At 40.8% G+C, this 19861-nt stretch overlaps 1 protein-coding gene across 1 annotated transcript in view; it reads right to left on the bottom strand.

Annotated features, from left to right (window-relative positions):
* The window catches only part of SUSD4 (sushi domain containing 4), a 133322-nt gene that overhangs the window by 35479 nt on the left and 77982 nt on the right, over positions 1 to 19861 (bottom strand). The window lies entirely within an intron of this gene.

The raw sequence follows: 19861 nt of genomic DNA, 5'->3' as shown, positions 1-19861 counted from the left end.
CCTCCAGTTTACTCTGCGGGCCAGTCCACTCTGCGCTGGGAAGTTGGGGTCCTGCTCCCTCTGGCCCCGCCCCCTCTAAACACCGCCCAACTAATCCCATCTAATTTTTTTTAAAAAAATGTATATCAGAGTAGAGTTAACAATGTTGTTGTGTTCGTTTCAGGTGTACAGCAAAGTGATTCAGTGATACGTATATATGTACCTTTTCAAATTCTTTTCCCATGTAGATTATTACAGAATGTTGGACCGAGTTCCCTGTGCTATACAGTAGGTCTCTGTTGGTTATGCATTTTAAATATAGCAGTGTGTACACGTCAGTCCCATCTGGTTTAAGTCACTTTGTTCACCATGTGTCTCTCTTCATCTCCTGTTTTAAAGTCTCCGATTTTACATGCATATATGCTTGTAAGCATGAGCTATTTATTTATTTCTACTTTTAGAGTCAGGTAGATGAGTTATGTTTCCAGTTGGCTGCTTCTTAGTTTTTTGAAACAAGGCAAAATTTAAAAAAACAGCACTTTGATGATCATAGAAGCTTCCTTCAGAAATTTTTCAGTGGGTTTCTCAGCCACTCCCCAAAGCCTATTGAATCCAGAATAGGTTGGAATAGTTTTAATAGGAAGTCTGACCTTCAAGTTCCTCTAAGCTTTGAACGGTTAGCTCTAGGATGATGAGCCTCAGGAAGCCTGACGCAGGTGGCTGGGCTGAGGATGCCTCTGCGAGCTGGGAACTTGGGTACCTTTCCAAAGAACCTGTCCCGGGAGCTTTGATGTGGGGTTGAGGCTGGGTTTACTGGGAGCAATCTGACCACAACGGACTCCAGAAAACAGAATGTTAGTGACGGGAAAGCCTCGGGCAGAAGAGGCCTCCCAGGCAGACGAGGGCCCTGGCAGCTGAGAGCGCAGGGGTGGTGGCCATTCACCATCTCCTATGAGTCCTCCGGAGGCAAACGCTTGCGGGCCCGGCTCTGCCTTGATCTCAGCCCTCGTTCCCACCGTTAGCTCGAGAGCAGCGACTGTGTCGCCAGTTCCTCTGACGTTCCCTCCGTGCCTCCAGACCTTTGTACACACCTGGCAAAGAAAGGCTGAGGGAAGCCAGGCGGACCTTTGCCCGAGAACGCTGTGCGCCTGCAGCCCCCTCGAGAGGCTGATTAACAGGCTTTCAGGGCAGTCCTGGCAGCTAAGCCTTCCCCTGAGGAAACCCATCATCAGCTCTTCCCTTTGCCTATGGATTTCAACAGAGAGAGTCTTGGCTGGAGAACTGGGTTCTGGTTTCAATCTTACTTCTCATTTTTGTGTCTCAGGCTGCAGAAAGAGGTTTTCTAACTGTTCATGTTTCACCAACAGTTTTTCCGCAAGAGTAGCTGAATTCCTCTCAAATCAATCCCAGGATAATGATGACGGGAGTCACAGATAACTGACAGTTCTCTGCACACCGCTGCCGCCTTCTTCTTCATGGAAAATGTGAATTACATTTTTTTTCAATATCGCTATGCAGAAATTATTCACAGCAAATAAAAACACATTTGTCAAGGCACCCGTCTGTAAAATCTGGGCTGTAAATAGATCCTGTGGTAGTAATTTATATGACTAACAGTTATTTTCATGGTTGACTTAAAACTTATTCAAGAATTAACCAGTATACTCAGGAGGTGGCCAACTAGTGGCAGTAAACTCAATGGACAGAACTGGCCATTTGGACACTGTGACATACGGACACTGGCTGACCAGGAGCGGAAGCACTCAAGCCTTGTTTTCAAGAGTGGCTTCTCTGCATAGTGGTCTATAGTATAGAATGCTTTGAACTTCTAATTAGAATGTCACGTTTCCATCGGCAGGAGCCTGGGAATATAGGTTCAAAGGGAATTCACAGCCTCCCAAATGAGAGTAATTATGTACTCTACTCAAAGAAGAGTCAGCATAGAGAGTGATATAAGGCCAATTTACTATGTGAGTGGAACCCCATATCCACTGGGGAGTCGAAAGTTGGAGTTCAAACTCCACCAAGGTAGAGAGGCCAAAAGCGGCCATGCCCTATGCGTGAGCACAACACTCAAACAGACCATCTCTAACAAAGCCTAACCTAAACCTTGACAGGAGAAAATACCATCCAGAGCCTTTCTAATTATTTTTTATCCAGAATGTCTGGCACCTAATCCCCCCAACTGAAGGAGGGTGAAGTAGAAAGAAGGCTTTGGAATAAATATATGTCCTAACCAGTTATCGGTAGCAGTCAACAACTCTGGACCTTATTTCTCCGGAAAGAAATAAACCAAGATCCTTAGTCTCTGAAAAGAAACATGCAATCTTCATCAATTCTAAAGTTTCATATAGAAATAACATGATTTTCTATAGCACAAATGCATACAGCTGACACAAAGAATTTGTAAAAACTGCTTCAAAAATATTGTTACCAAAGAAATATACCTATGAAAAAAGGTCTATCAATAACTGATTCTGTCAAGTAGAATCAGGTCAACAGTCAAAACTTTTGTCTACAGGGTATCAATGGGCACTTTGGAGATAAATTTGAGGGATATCAAAAGCTTCCATTCCAGAAATCATTTTTCACCAGCCTATCACTATCATTATTTTTGTATCTTGCTACTACTAACAATGAGGTTTTAATATGATAACTAAATAACAGAGTGGATAAAAGGCCCTAAGGCAGTACTACACATGTATACCTACGTACAAATCAATTGATCAGATTTAGGTGCAGAGAGCAGAATCCTAAAGGATGGAGCAGGAAAGAGAAAGAGGAATTTTAAAGAATATGTGCCATGTGTTAGATTTACTTCTCTTTTATTTAATTAATTAAGTAATTAATTTTTATAAATTTATTTATTTTATTTATTTATTTTTGGCTGCACTGGGTCTTCATTGCTGCGCACGGGCTTTCTCTAGTTGCGGTGAGCGGGGGCTACTCTTTGTTGCGGTGCGCAGGCTTCTCATTGCAGTGGCTTCTCTTGTCGCGGAGCACGGGCTCTAGGCACACGGGCTTCAGTAGTTGTGGCACACGGGCTCAATAGTTGTGGCGCACAAGCTCTAGAGAGCAGGCTCAGTAGTTGTGGCACACAGGCTTAGCTGCTCCACAGCATGTGGGATCTTCCCGGACCAGGGCTTGAACCCGCATCCCCTGCATCGGCAGGCGGATTCTTAACCACTGCGCCACCAGGGAAGTCCCAGATTTGTTTCCCTTTAAAATGTTAGTTATACATGAAAGCAAATCTGATTCCTTAAAAATGCTACGTTTCAACATCAATATGCCCCCCAAAGTGTTCCTAGGAACATGAATACATGATACACACTCAGATTCACAATTCATATTAGCATATTAAAGCCTCTGAAAGCCTTGCTATAAAGAATTCTACTGGATCTTGTTTAAGCCAGCACTTGTAAAGCTTATTATTCATCCATCAGTTCATTCATTCATTGAGTTATTGAGTACTTATTCTAGGCCCAGTACATTCTAGGTGCTGGGGATAGAGAAAAAGTCAAGTATCTTACTCTTATGGCATTTGCAATGAGGGAGACTGCTAACAGGCAAATTATCAGGTAAGTGAGCTAGAAAATAACAGGCAATGATCACTGCTATGATGAACACATAACAAGGTAATAGGATAGGAACAGACTTGGGCATTCCTTTAATTTGCGTAGACAGGCAAGGCGCCTCTGAGGAAATGACTTTTTTTTTTTTTTTTTGCGGTACGCGGGCCTCTCACTGTTGTGGCCTCTCCCGTTGCGGAGCACAGGCTCCGGACGCGCAGGCTCAGCGGCCATGGCTCACGGGCCTAGCCGCTCCACGGCATGTGGGATCTTCCCAGACCAGGGCACGAACCCGTGTCCCCTGCATCGGCAGGTGGACTCTCAACCACTGCGCCACCAGGGAAGCCCAAAATGACTTTTATTGAGCTAAGACCTAATGACGAGAAGAATCCAATCATGTGTAGACCAGGAAGAAGTTTCAGCCAGAGGAAACAGCTACTACAAAGGCCAGGAAAGAGCTCAGTGTCCTTAAAAACACAAAAGAAGATCAGGGACTTCCCTGGCAGTGTGGTGGTTAAGACTCCATGCTTCCAATGCAGGGGGTGCGGGTTCGATCCCTGGTCGGGGAAATAGGATACCACATGCTGCACAGCATGGCCAAAAAAAAAAAAAAGGCTAATTTCATGTTAAAAAAAAAAAGAAAATCGGTGTGCCTGTAGTAAGCAAGAGGGAGATGGAAAGTCAGATCATGCAGGGCCTTGTAGATGAGGACAGGGGATTTGGTTTTATTTAAGTGTGGCGGGAGCTCCTGGAGCTTCTAATGCATGGGCCATGACATGCTCTGTATCATGTGGGTACATGCAGTAAAGGACTGGCCTTGCCAAAAGGGAGTTCTGGCCTTTGCCCTCAGCTCCTGGGAATTAACCTCTAAGCCCTTGGATTGTTCTACCTGAGATGAGTATCTTTGTTTATCTGGAGCTTAGCATAGACCAGATAGTCTGTGCTAACAATGTGATTTAGGCCAAGAAACGTTGGTCCCTACAGTTACCAGCTCTACTTTCAGAAGAACTGGAGACACATAAGTGGCCAACTATGTCTACATGACCAAGCCCCAGTAAAGATGCTGGACACCAAGCCTCAGGTGAGCTTCTCTGGTTGTCAATACTCCGTGTGTTTTGACACACATTGTTGCTGGGAGAACAGGCACTGTGTGTACAGCTCCACTGGGAGAGAGCAACTGAAAGCTCATGCCTGGCGCCGCCTAGACCCTGTGTTCCTCTCCCCTTGGATGATTTTAATCTGTGTCCTTTTGCTGTAATAAACCATAATCATGAGTATCATCAGTCCTTCTGGTGAATTACTGAAACTGAGGATGGCCTTGGGGAATTCCAAACTTGTAGCTGGAATCAGAAGTGATAGTCTTGGGGACCCTTGAACTTGCAGTTGTTTTCAGAGGTGATGGTGGTTTGGGGGGGATCCCCAAACCTTGTACGACAAAATCCTTTTTTCACTTAATATCTACTAACATCCCTCAGAGTCACTGTTCTGTATCAGTGCTGTTCCACACCTCTACTATTCTACATAACTACTGTTCCATGCAGTAGTACTCAGAGAACACTGTCCTGACCGCCATAGTTTACTCAGGATCAGGCTGAAGATGCTGAATGGAATCAACTGTGGCTGATGATGTCATCATAAACAAGCAACATAAGGCAGAGAAAAGTAGAGGCAAGAGTTGGTGCTGTTCAGAAAGGAGACGACTGGAGAGAGTGGATGCTTCACAGAAAAAGAGGCACCACCATGTGGGTAGTTTTGCTTTGGGAGCATGGCTAGTTCAGGCTGTTTCTTTCTTCTTCATAGGATATTGACTCTTATGAAACCTGAAGAAGCATCAGGACAGGATATTGAAGACCCTGTGGCTCTCAGCTGAATGTTAATGTGGAATTATCATCGGGTCATGCTTAAAACCACTGAGAAAATGGCATGTGCAACAGAAGTGGATGGAGTAAAGTTATTATAAGTAAGTGTGTTGCTTGTACTTAGTGTTTTTCTTTGACCTACAGGTTGGTATATTTTATTTATCTGTGGTTGACGAAGGCAATTATTACCTGTGTTTTGTTATTTAAAGTATTTATTTTTATATTTAACACTTGGATAATAATTCTCTGGTTTCTTAGCTGTCCACTCTGAAGGATTAAGAATGTTATATATTTCTTTTAAGCATACATGGAACATTTATAAAAATTGAGTATACTTGGGCCATAAAGTCTCAAAACGATTCAAAAGACTGAAATTATAGAGCACGTTTCCTGGCCACAGTGAAATTAAAATAGAAATGAATACAGTCATCCCTCAGTATCCATGGGGCACTGGTTCCAAGTAGGACCTCCCCCTAACCCCATGGATACCAAAATCCACAGATGACTCAAGTCTCTTATACAAAATGGAGAAGAGTATTTGCATACAACCTACACGCACCTTCCTGTATATTTCAAATCATCTCTAGATTACGTATAATCCCTAATACAATGTAAGTGATATGTAAATAGTTGCAAATAATAATATAATAATATAAATGCTAGGTAAATAGTTGCCAGTGTGCAGCAAATTCAACTTTTGCTTCTTGGAACTTTCTAGAATTTTTGTGTGTGTGTGAATATTTTCAATCTGAGGTTGGTGAATTCTGGTGAAACCTGTGGATACTGAGGGCCAACTGTTTGGAAACTAAGTAAAACTCCCATACGTTTGGAAATTAAGTAATACCTTTCTAAAATAATCCATGGGTCCAAAAAGAAATAACAATAAAAATAGAAGGTACTTTGAACTGAATAACAATGAAAATACTACATATTAAAATGTATGCTCACAGACAAAACTACGGCTCTAAATTTCCCTTTAATCATAAATGTACATATTAGAAAAAGAGAAATATCTGAAAATTAAGAATGTATATCTTGCAGTTGGTTAGGTCAACTTTGTTAATTTCATTGTTCAACTTTTCTATACCTAGTAGGTTTGCTTTTTCTTGATTACTCTATAAATTGCTAAGAGAGGAATGTTTAAAGCTTTCACTGTGTTTATGGACTTGTCCTTAAAGAGCTCTTTTTGTAAAGTCCTATGTCATCAGGCATTTATTATTTATTTATTTATTTAGCTTTTTAAATTTTTTGGCCGCACCACGTGGCATGCAGGATCTCAGTTCCCTGACCAGGGATCAAACCCACGCCCCCTGTAGTGGAGCGCAGTCTTAACCACTGGACCACGAGGGAAGTCCCTGTGGACTTGTCCTTAAAGTTCTATTAACTTTTGCTTTATATATATTGAGGCATATTATTAGGAACACACAAATTTAGAATTATTATTAAGTACCCAAATTAAGAATGAGGATGTGGGGAGGGGGAAGGGTAAGCTGTGACAAAGTGAGAGAGTGGCATGGACATATATACACTACCAAACGTAAAATAGATAGCTAGTCGGAAGTAGCCGCATAGCACAGGGAGATCAGCTAGGTGGTTCGTGACCACCTAGAGGGGTGGGATAGGGAGGGTGGGAGGGAGGGAGAGGCAAGAGGGAAGAGGTATGGGAACATATGTATATGTATAACTGATTCACTTTGTCATAAAGCAGAAACTAACATACCATTATAAAGCAATTATACTCCAATAAAGATTAAAAAAAAAGAATTCCTCTAGAAAAGTTAGAAAAAGGACAATTGAACCTGAAGAAATTACAAGGATGTAAATAATAAAGAAAATAGCAAGCATTAATGAAATAGAAAAGAAACATATGTAAGAGAGGATTAACAAATGCAAAAGTTCGCTTTTTGAAATCAACAAAATTGGTATATCACTGATGAAACTGATCAAGAAACAAAGAGGGACCACACACATAACCATAAAAGAATAAAAAAGGGACAGCATTACAAATCCTACATTAAAAAAAAAAAGATGTAGGATTCCCTGGTGGCGCGGTGGTTAAGAATCTGCCTGCCAATGCAGGGGACACAGGTTCGAGCCCTGGTCTGGGAAGATCCCATATGCTGCAGAGTAACTAACCCATGAGCCACAACTACTGAAGCCCGCACGCCTAGAGCAAGTGCTCTGCAACATGAGGAGCTACCGTAACGAAGAGTAGCCTCCGCTCGCTGCAACTAGAGAAAGCCCACGTGCAGCAACGAAGACCCAAAGCAGCCAAAAAAAAAAAAGATGTTGTAAAAAACTTTATACCAAGAAATTAGAAATTTTAGATTGAGTCAAATTCCTAAAACAAACAAAAATTGTACAATTTACCAAAAATGACACAAGAAAAAATAGAAAGTGGTTATAATCCCACAAAATATTAAATAAATTAAATTCAAAACTAAAAACCTTCCCACAAAGAAATTCCAGGTCTAGGTGGCTTCCCTGTGATTTCTACTAAACATTTAAGGAAGAACGAGCACACGTCTTATACAAACTCTTTCAGAGTTCTAGTCTGTAGGACCAAAATCACTCATTTTATGAGTGCAGAATAATCTTGATTGTAAAACCTGACAAGAACATTACAAAAAAAAGACAGATTCACAAAAACAAGACCCATATATATGCTGTCTGCAAGAGACCCACTTCAGACCTAGGGACACATTCAGACTGAAAGTGAGGGGATGGAAAAAGATATTCCATGCAAATGGAAATCAAAAGAAGGATGGAGTAGCAATACTCATACCAGATAAAACAGACTTTAAAATAAAGAATGTTACAAGAGACAAGGAAAGACACTACATAATGATCAGGGGATCAATCCAAGGAGAAGATATAACAATTATAAATATATATGCACCCAATATAGGGGCACCTCAATACGTAAAGCAACTGCTAACAGCTGTAAAAGAGGAAATCGACAGTAACACAGTAACAGTGGGGGACTTTAACACCTCATTTACACTAATGGACAGATCATCCAAAATGAAAATAAATAAGGAAACAGAAGCTTTAAATGACACAATAGACCAGATAGATTTATATTTATAGGACATCCCATCCCAAAACAGCAGATTACACTTTCTTCTCAAGTGCACACAGAACATTCTCCAGGATAGATCACATCTTGGGTCACAAATCAAGCCTCAGTTAATTTAAGAACACTGAAATCATATCAAGCATCTTGTCTGACCACAACGCTATGAGATTAGAATTGAATTACAGGGGAAAAAACGTAAAAAACACAAACACATGGAGGCTAAACAATACCTTACTAAATAACCAAGAGATCATTGAAGAAATCAAAGAGGAAAGCAAAAAATACCTAGAGACAAATGACAATGAAAACACGACGATCCAAAACATACGGGATGCAGCAAAAGCAGTTCTAAGAGGGAAATTTATAGCAATACAAGGCTACCTCAAGAAACAAGAAAAATCTCAAATAAACAATGAAACCTTACACCTAAAGGAACTAGAGAAAGAAGAACAAACAAAACCCAAAGTTAGCAGAAGGAAAGAAATCATAAAGATAAGAGCAGAAATAAATGAACTAAAGACGAAGAAAACAACAGAAAAGGTCAATGAAACTAAAAGCTGGTTCTTTGAGAAGATAAACAAAATCGATAAGCCATTAGCCAGACTCATCAAGAAAAAGAGGGAGAGGACTCATATCAATAAAATAAGAAATGAAGAAGGAGAAGTTACAACAGACACCACAGAAATACAAAGCATCCTAAGAGACTACTACAAGCAACTGTATGCAAATAAAATGGACAATCTGGAAGAAAGGGACAAATTGTTAGAAAGGTATAACCTTGAAGACTGAATCAGGAAGAAATAGAAAATATGAACAGACCAATCACAAGCAATGAAATTGAAACTGTGATTAAAAATCTTCCAACAAACAAAAGTCCAGGACCAGATGGCTTCACAGGTGAATTCTATCAAACATTTAGAGGAGAGCTAATAGCCATCCTTCTCAAACTCTTACAAAAAACTGCAGAGGAAGGAACACTCCCAAATTCATTCTATGAGGCCACCATCACCCTGATACCAAAACCAGACAAAGATACTACAAAAAAAGAAAATTACAAACCAACATCACTGATGAATATAGATGCAAAAACCCTCAACAAAGTACTAGCAAACAGAATCCAACAACACATTAAAAGGATCATACACCATGACCAAGTGGTATTTATCTGAGGGATGCAAGGATTCTTCAATATACGCAAATCAATCAACGTGAAACACCATATTAACAAATTGAAGAATAAAAACCATATGATCATCTCAATAGATGGAGGAAAAGCTTTTGACAAAATTCAACACTGATTTATGATAAAAAAACTCTCCAGAAAGTGGGCATAGAGGGAACCTACGTCAACATAATAAAAGCCATATATGACAAACCCACAGCACACATCATTCTCAATGGTGAAAAACTGAAAGCATTTCCTCTAAGATCAGGAACAAGACAAGGATGTCCACTCTCGCCACTATTATTCAACATAGTTTTGGAAGTCCTAGCCACGGCAATCAGAGAAGAAAAAGAAATCAAAGGAATACAAATTGGAAAAGAAGAAGTAAAACTGTCACTGTTTGCAGATGAAATGATACTATACATAGAAAATCCTAAAGATGCCACCAGAAAACTACTAGAGCTAATCAATGAATTTGGTAAAGTTGCAGGATACAAAATTAATGCACAGAAATCTCTTGCATTCCTATACACTAATGATGAAAAATCTGAAAGAGAAATTAAGGAAACACTCCCATTTACCATTGCAACAAAAAGAATAAAATATCTAGGAATAAACCTACCTAGGGAGACAAAAGACCTGTATGCAGAAAACTATAAGACCTATCTAAGCAGACAAAAGACCTGTATGCAGAAAACTATGACACTTAATTATAAGAAATTAAAAGAAATTAAAGATGGTATCAACAGATGTAGAGATATACCATGTTCTTGGATTGGAAGAATCAATATTGTGAAAATGACTACACTACTTAAAGCAATCTACAGATTCAGTGCAATCCCTATCAAATTACCAATGGCATTTTTTATGGCACTCGAACAAAAAAATCTTAAAATATGTATGGAGACAAAAAAGACCCTGAATAGCCAAAGCAGTCTTGAGGGGAAAAAAACGGAGCTGGAGGAATCAGACTCCCTGATTTCAGACTATACTATAAAGCTACAGTAATCAAGACAATATGGTCCTGGCACAAAAACAGAAACGTAGATCAATGGAACAAGATAGAAAGCCCAGAGATAAACCCACGCACCTATGGTCACCTAATCTATGACAAAGGAGGCAAGGATATACAATGGAGAAAAGACAGTCCCTTCAATAAGTGGTGCTGGGAAAACTGGACAGCTACATGTAAAAGAATGAAATTAGGACACTCCCTAACACCATACACAAAAGTAAACTCAAAATGGATTAGAGACCTAAATATAAGACCAGACACTATAAAACTCTTATAGGAAAACACTGGAAGAACACTCTTTGACATAAATCACAGCAAGATCTTTTTTGATCCACCTCCTAGAGTAATGGAAATAAAAACAAAAATAAACAATGGGACCTAATGAAACTTAAAACCTTTTGCACAGCAAAGGAAACCATAAACAACACGAAAAGACAACCCTCAGAATGGGAGAAAATATTTGCAAACAAATCAATGGACAAAGGATTTATCTCCAAAATATATAAACAGCTCATGCAGCTCAATATTAAAAAACAAACAACCCAATGCAAAAATGGACAAAAGACCTAAATAGACATTTCTCCAAAGGAGACATACAGATGGCCAAGAGGCACATGAAAAGCTGCTCAACATTACTAATTATTAGAGAAATGCAAATCAAAACTACAATGAGGTATCACCTCACAGCAGTTAGAATGGGCATCATCAGAAAATCTACAAACAACAAATGCTGGAGAGGGTGTGGAGAAAAGGGAACCCTCTTGCACTGTTGGTGGGAATGTAAATTGATACAGCCACTATGGAGAACAGTATGGAGGTTCCTTAAAAATCTAAAAATAGAATTACCATATGATCCAGCAATCCCACTACTGGGCATATACCCAGAGAAAATCATAACTCAAAAAGACACATGCACCCCAATGCTCATTGCAGCACTATTTACAATAGCCAGGTAATGGAAGCAATCTAAATGCCCATTGACAGACAAATGGATAAAGAAGATGTGGTACATGTATACAATGGAATATTAGTCAGCCATAAAAAGGAACAGAACTGGGTCATTTGTTGAGACGTGTTTGGATCTAGAGACTGTCATACAGAATGGAGTAAGTCAGATAGAGAAAAACAAATATCGTATATTAATACATATATGTGGAACCTAGAAAAATGGTACAGATGAACCAGTTTGCAGGGCAGAAGTTGAGACACAGATGAAGAGAACAAACGTATGGACACCAAGGGGGGAAAGTGGCAGGGGGGTAGGGGTGGTGATGTGATGAATTGGGAGATTGGGATTGACATGTATACACTGATGTGTATAAAACTGATGACTAATAAGAGCCTGCTGTATAAAAAGAAATATATTATTCAAGTCAAAAAATAAAGTAAAATAAAATGAACATATTGTTCAAAATATAAATATAAATAAATAAATAAATAAATAAATAAATAAAAGAAAAATTCAGGCCAATCCATCTCACCAAAGTAGATGTTAAATTTATAAATAAGGTATTAGCAGATATAATCCAGCAACAAATTTAAAAGAAAACATCACAAGCAAGTTGGGTTAATTTCAAGAATGCCAGGTTAGATTAGCATTTGATGATCAGTGTAATTCACTATATTAACAGAATAGGGGAGAAAAGTATTATTACCTCAATAGATGCAAAAAAGATGCTGATAAAATTCAACATCCATTCATGACATTAGAAAAAAAAATCTCTTAACAAGCTAGAAGTGGAAGGAGACACAATATAACAAAGATTATCTTTTTAAAAATCTGTAGGAAAAATAGGCATTCCATTTGAGACTGAGAATAAGACAAGGACGCTCACTCTTTCCACTTGTATTCAGCATTGTACTGAAGCTCCTAACAAAAGCAGAAATGCAATAAAAGGAAACAAAATATTAGGATCAGAAAGAAAGAAAGAAAAGTTGCATTGACTAATGTCATACATGACACGGTTGTGCGTGTGGTAAAAATAAAAAGACTTTACAGAGATAAATAGTAAAATTAATAAATGAGTTTAGCATCATGAATTTCTATATATCATCAATTAAAAATTGTTTTAATTTATCATCAGTAGCATCAAAAATATTTGAATTTGTAGGCATAAACCTAACAAAAGGAATGTAAGACTTTCATACAGAAAACTATAAAATATTATTGAGAAAAACTGTTAAAGACCTAAATAAATGGGAGAATATTCCATGTTCCTGTATGAAAACTCAATATCATAAGGGCATTATCTCCCCCAAAATGTATCTACAAATTCAATACAATCAAATTAAAAATTAAAACTTGTTTTTACAATGGATATGTTGATTCTAAAATTTGTATGGGAATGCAAAAGGCCAAGAAGAGTCAGGACAGTCTTGAACAAGTAGAGCTAGGTAGGAAACCTTGCTTTGTCAGAATTCAACACTTACGGTAAAGCTACACTAATTAAAACAGCATAGTATCACTACAAAGATAGACAAATAGACCAGACCAGAGAGTTCTGAAATAGGACATCTGTCTTACGACAAAGGTGGTAATATAGAGCAGTGGGTGAAAACAGTGTTTCAAATAAATGGTGCTGAATTATATCACATACACAAATCAAATTCAGATAGATTATAGATCTAAACATGAAAGTCAAAATAATGAAGTCTGAGAAGATAACATAGGGGAATGTCTTCATGACATCAGAGTAGAGAAACATTTTTTAAACAAGACAAAGAAAGCACCAGCATAAAGAAAAAGATAGATAGATTTGACTGCATTAAAATTAAGATTTTCTGTTATCAAAAGACACTGATAAGAGAGTAATAAAAAAGTAAGCCACATGATGTGAGAAGATATTTTTTGCACATATAACCAACATAGCGCTTATATTCAGTATATATAAAGAACTCCTAAAAATCATTAAGAAAAAGACAACTCAGTAAATAAATGGGCAAGTGAATTGAACAGGCACTTCATAAGAGAGAATAACACAGTGCCCAATAAACATACAAAAAGGTGCTTAACCTCCTACTCACCAAGGAAATGTACAATAAAAGCACAAGCTACCACTACATACCCACCAGTGTCTAAAATACTGACAATACCAAGGGTTGGCAAGGAGCAACAGGGACTCTCATACTGTTGTGGGACTGTAAACTGGTACAACCACTTTGGATAATGGCAGTGCCTATTAACACTAAACACTAATTTGGATATACCTGTGTTTGGATTGGATATGACCAATCCAAATATTGGATTGGTCATATCCAATATGCAAATGCTAATGACCATATCCAATATTGGATATGACCCAGCATATCCAATCTTAGGTGTATAACCAACAGAAATGTGGATATATATATTCACAAAGAGGTGTGTTCAAGAATGTTCACAGCAGCACTATTTGTAACAGGCCCAATTGGAAAAAAACCTAAATTTCCATTACCATCAGAATGTCCAAATTATGGTCTATTCATATAATAGAACATGATGTATCAATGTCAATGAACAAACTACAGCTACATGCAATAATATGCATGAATTTCACAAACATAAAGTAAAAGAGTCCAACATAAAATTATACTTACTTTATAATTCCATGTATATAAACTCAAAAATAAGGCAAAAGTAAATTACACTTAAAATAGTACCATGTTTAGGAAGGCACACTTCCAGGCTAAGTGATTACCGTGGGACATGACTGCCATGATTCAGGAAAGGGGTTACCTCAGAGAGGGAGGGAGGAGACAGTGATTGGGGGTGCTTCTGGGGTGCCAGTGATGTTCTACAACTTCACCTGGATAGTGGAGACAGGAGTGTCTGCTTTGTGATAATTTGAAGAATTGTTTGGTTTTGTATACATCTCTCTCTATATGTTATATTTTATGCATTTTAAAGGTAAAGCAACAACAACAAAATTAATCCAGAAAGAGGAGTAAGGAAATTCACTGGAAAGGTAGTGCTCTTTCCCAACTAAACTGGGAGCTTCTGGGCCTGACAAATAGAGTGCTTAGCACAATTTTGGGAAATGAATGACTAAACATCTTGAGGTGGCATTTAAATTTCCGAAAGTATAAAACCTTAATTATTTTCCAGAAACTTTCTGGAAGGTAATTTGACCTCTTATGTAGATATAGAGGTTGTTGGAGAAACTGGGTTTAGTTCAGAGAGTTTGGCCAACAAATCAGGAGACAAATCGACCCGATTTCTTGCTTTTCTCTTTATAAGCAGAATTTTAACGATTTTATTTTTAAAAAAACTTTGAGGTCTCTTTCCACCTTCTGGAAAGTAGCCTTCACTTTCAACAACAAGGAAGTGATAGAAGCACGTGGCTGCTAGAGCTGAGCTCACAAGAAAAATAAAAGAAGGCCGTTCAGGAGCTTCCCTGGTGGCGCAGTGGTTGAGAGTCCGCCTGCTGATGCAGGGGACACGGGTTCGTGCCCCGGTCCGGGAATATCCCACGTGCCACGGAGCGGCTGGGCCCGTGAGCCATGGCCGCTGAGCCTGTGCGTCCGGAGCCTGTGCTCCGCACTGGGAGAGGCCACAACAGTGAGAGGCCCGCGTACGGCAAAAAAAAAAAGAAGGCCGTTCAAATGCCATTCTCATGGGTTGCGGACTTAACATAGGTTGTAACCTACATCTTGATGTTCTGCTTGTGGAGCACCTATGGCAAGAAACGCAAGGTGTGTTTTAAGGCCTGCCAGCATGAGGATCTCCTAGAGGTGCCTGCTAAATTCAGATTCCTAATGCATAAAACCTCTAAGAGGAGGCCTGGAAATGTGCATTTTTAACATGCCCCTTGGGCAATTCCCATGACGTCAAAGTTGAGAACCACTGCTTGATGGATACACAAGGTGACTGAGTAGATTGAAGACAGCGGTCCAAATGCAGAGGCTGGCTCACATTTAACAAGCCCCAGCCCATCCTTAGCATCTATGTCAGACAAATGCAGTAAAGAACAGAATCTTATCTGAGCAGCTGGAAGGCAGCTCTGCACCCAAGGCCGCTCCCTCTGCTGCCCGATGTGGGGTCCTGAGGAGACCTGCATTGTAACAGGACCTTCAAGATGCAGGCTGGGGAGCCACGGTCAGCCCCCAACTGCTCAAGACCAGCATGAGGGAAAATGAACTTCCTCTGGGATGGGTTTGGAAGGATGGGTTGCCCTGTCTTTTTCACAAGCAGCCAACCTAATTCTGGCAAGTTTCAGTTGCAAGCTTGTGAAGAACTGCTTTCTAGGGAATCTCCATGATGGGCGTGGTGTTCGAGGTTGCTAACAATCATTTTGTGACCTTTACACATGATCTGACAAGAATCTGTACACGTGCGGATGTTCTGCATTTTCGAATAATTCTGCGACTTAAAGCAACTCCATACCTCCGTGGCCCCTGTACCGAGAGGGCGAATGGCAGCAGTCACATGACATGGGAGATGACGGGAAGCAGCTGGTAAAGGCTGCTAGGATTTGGATTTTCTCTCTGCACTTACATGGGACTCAGTTGGGCAGGCTTGTGAACCCTTGTCTGAAGCGGTCTGGCTGTCATCTTGCAACAATGATAACTGATCATTTCTGTCATTTATCTTTGCTGCATCTGCCCCCAGCTGACTTGACCTTATTTCCTCTGGATTTGTTTTTCCTTTCAAGTCATGACCACATTTAAGTTAAAGAAGTCTTTTTAAGAACAAAAACCCAAACTCACACTGAAGCCACAAGGGAGGGAGAGTAGGGAAGCAGCGACTTCTGCTACAAGAATCATAAATAAGTAATGACAGTGGTCCTGGAGACAGGGAGAGGCAGTGCTTTGCTCCCTCCCATCTTAGAAGGTGGAAAATGAGAAGAGATTATCCTAGGGGAAGACATGCAAATACTTGCCCTTGTGGGCACAGGCTGCTGTTTCTGATAACCCATGTCCAAGGCAACAAGAAAGAAATTTTAGACGGTAGAAAATGCACACGAGAAGAAAAGGGCCCTAAATAAAACATTTTTAAAGCATCCATCTGTTTGGGGAAGTTTCTGGAACTGGGAGACAACTCACCTTAATATAGGAGTAACTGTAAAAAAGAAGTAGGACTACCTTGCTTTTGAAAAGTGCCTGCACCCCACAGTTTCACTGAATAAAGGAGTCACCTGCCATCTTTACTGCCAGCTTTAACTCATGAGTCAAGTTGAATTTTTTAATTAAAAATTTATAATGGGGCTTCCCTGGTGGCGCAGTGGTTGAGAGTCCGCCTGCCGATGCAGGGGACATGGGTCTGGGAGGATCCCACATGTCGCGGAGCGGCTGGGCCCGTGAGCCATGGCCGCTGAGCCTGCGCGTCCGGAGCCTGTGCTCCGCAATGGGAAAGGCCACAACAGTGAGAGGCCCGCGTACCGCAAAAAAAAAAAAAAAAAAAAAAAAAAAAAAAAAAATTTATAATGTAATACTACTACTTAAACTTACATTGCACCTTTTCCCCAGGAAACTCAAAGAACCTCCTTAACATCAAATTACTCATCTTTTATAGCAATCCTGGTCAGGTCTATGGGAGTCAAAATATTTTAGTAAGTACTCAAAAATAATGCTTACTGAGTGAATTCATTTTTTTTTCCTCGTTGCACTCTGCAAGGAACTGGTGCAGAGAGGGGTTCAGCATGGAGACATAGCAGATTGGGACAGGGACAGGGACAGCTCTCCTGTGCTCAGTTTCTAAAAGTTCCCAGGGTCATTTCCTTCTGCCACAAGCAGACAATGAGGGCAACTGAGACAAAAAAGTGCAGGTGGCAGCAATGATTGAAATTACCCTGGGAACTTTTAGAAATACCATGTCTGAGCTCCCATTGCCCAGAACAACCAAAATAGAATCTCTTGGAGAAAGCTCCAGGCATTGTTATTTCTAAAAGTTCCCAGCACTGTTATTTCTAAAAGTTCCCTGGGTGATTCTGACATGCAGCCTGGGTTGCACACCAGCAGGATGGTAGAAAGAGCACTGAACTAGGAGTCAGGATGTGGGTCCTAATCCTGGTTTATTTGCCATGTAATGTGTGTAAATCACTTAAACTCTACAGGCTTTTAGTTTCTTTTCTTATTTTTTTTTTAATGTGGACCATTTTTTAAAGTCTTTATTGAATTTGTTACAATATTGCTTGTTTTTATGTTTTGGTTTTTGGCCATGAGTCATGTGGGATCTTAGCTCCCCGACCAGGGATTGAACTGGGGCCCACGGCGGTGAAAGCGCCAAGTCCTAACCACTGGACCTCCAGGGCATTCCTGGCTTTAATTTCTTTGTTTATAAAATGACAGCAGTGACATTCTCTGATTCTAAGAATTAATGATCTCCCAGAACCTCTCTTTTACTCTAGAGAAAATCATGTTCCCTTCCCCATTGTAAAACAGTATCAGACCACATCCCCACATGAGTAGGCCTCAAACTTTTTTGCATAAGAATCTGTTGACTGTTTTAAAAAAATATGCAGGATCCTTGGCCTCACTCCTAACATGCTAATGCAGGAGGTGAGAATATGCATTCTTATTTTTTAATTTTTTAATTTTTTTTTATTTTTTTTGCTGTACGCGGGCCTCTCACTGCTGTGGCCTCTCCCGCTGCGGAGCACAGGCTCCGGACACACAGGCTCCGCGGCCATGGCTCGCGGGCCCAGCCGCTCCGCGGCATGTGGGATCTTCCGGGATCGGGGCACGAACCCGTGTCCCCTACATCGGCAGGCGGACTCTCAACCACTGCGCCACCAGGGAAGCCCGAGAATATGCATTCTTAACAAGTGCTTGATGCAGGGAGTCCTTGGCACACACTTTGGGAAACCGGTGCCCTGCATGAATAGGTTCTTACCAGTTTAAGAAAGATGCCACCCCCACGAGGTGTGGGTGTGGGCCCACTGTGATTATGTGTCACTTGCTCCCCCTCCCTTCCCCTGGGGAAAATCAGCTTTGGTCAGGTGAGATGAACATACTGGAAAGCACAGACCTGGATCTGGATACTAGCTCTGCCACTGGGATGCAGGGCTACCTATGAGACCGTGGAAAATTTAGCCTCTGCGAGCCTCCACATTTCCTGTCTGTAAGGTAGTAGAACCTACTCCACAGGGGTGCTGTAGTAAAGAAGATAATGCATATAAAGCATAGGTACCCAATACATATAACAGAGGCCTCCTAGAGAATTCCCTGGTGGTCCAGTGGTTAGGACTCCACGCTTCCACTGCAGGGAACATAGGTTTGATCCCTAGTCAGAGAACTAAGACCCCCCATGTGGTGCAGTGTGGCCATTAAATAAAGGAATAAATAAGTAAATTAATTAAATAACAGACGCCTCCTAAAACACTGCAGTCTTGCTGAGAAGGGAAAACAGAGGCAACGTGAAGACCAGGAACAGGTATACGGGGGTGTTGGACGGGCCGGGTGCCCAACACCAAGGTAGACTTTGCCAATAATGATGGGGGCGGGGCAGGTTCTGGATTGCTGTCTAGGGATCTTTGACCTTCAAACGGCTGCCTCTCTGAATCCATCTTTGTCAACATCCTCAGAGTGCAGGACCCGGGACAGGCAACTCAATTCACAACGTCCTATGGAAAACTCATTCCCAACTGCTCTGACAACATTGCTAATTGTGGGCAGAGCAATGATAAAATGTGTACCAAGCTAATCAGAAGGATGGAAGGAAAGAATGCCCACGTGCCTTCCTTGTGCGTGAGTGACGAAAAATGGCTGGAGCCAAATGCACTTGGAACTCAAATGTCAGGAAAAGGAGTAAAGGGGAGGCCAGAAAAAAAAATTAGCAACTCCTGGAGGAGCTTGTTGTAAGTATTTGCAGGCAAAGGCCTACCTGAGGAATGCAAAAGTCTTAACCAGACCGCCTGTCTAAAGGGGGCATCAGGCAGATGGGCTCCACCAGGCCTACAGCCAAGTGATGAAAGAAGACAGGCCAGGAAGCACCACAGGAAACAGCTGCCAGTGCGCTGGGGCCTCCATTGCCCGCCTCATGCATGAGAACTGCCTGCTTAGACTGGCAGGTAATATACATGGTAACATCTGGTGTGGGGAGCTGGTCACCACGTGCACCATGCTAGCATGTCATTGGTACCCACATCTCCCTCCTAGGTGGAGGGACCTTTCCCCTGAGAAGCACCAAGAGGACGGATGAGGTTGCTCTGTGAGTTGCCAGGCAAAGCTCATGGGTCTCAACTCGGCCCCTGGGACTGCAGATCCAACCAGACCATC

The sequence above is a fragment of the Mesoplodon densirostris genome, chromosome 2 (genome assembly GCF_025265405.1).
Source record: "Mesoplodon densirostris isolate mMesDen1 chromosome 2, mMesDen1 primary haplotype, whole genome shotgun sequence".
In the NCBI taxonomy this organism is placed as follows: Eukaryota; Metazoa; Chordata; class Mammalia; order Artiodactyla; family Ziphiidae; genus Mesoplodon; species Mesoplodon densirostris.
This window is presented reverse-complemented; position numbering and strand designations above follow the sequence as displayed.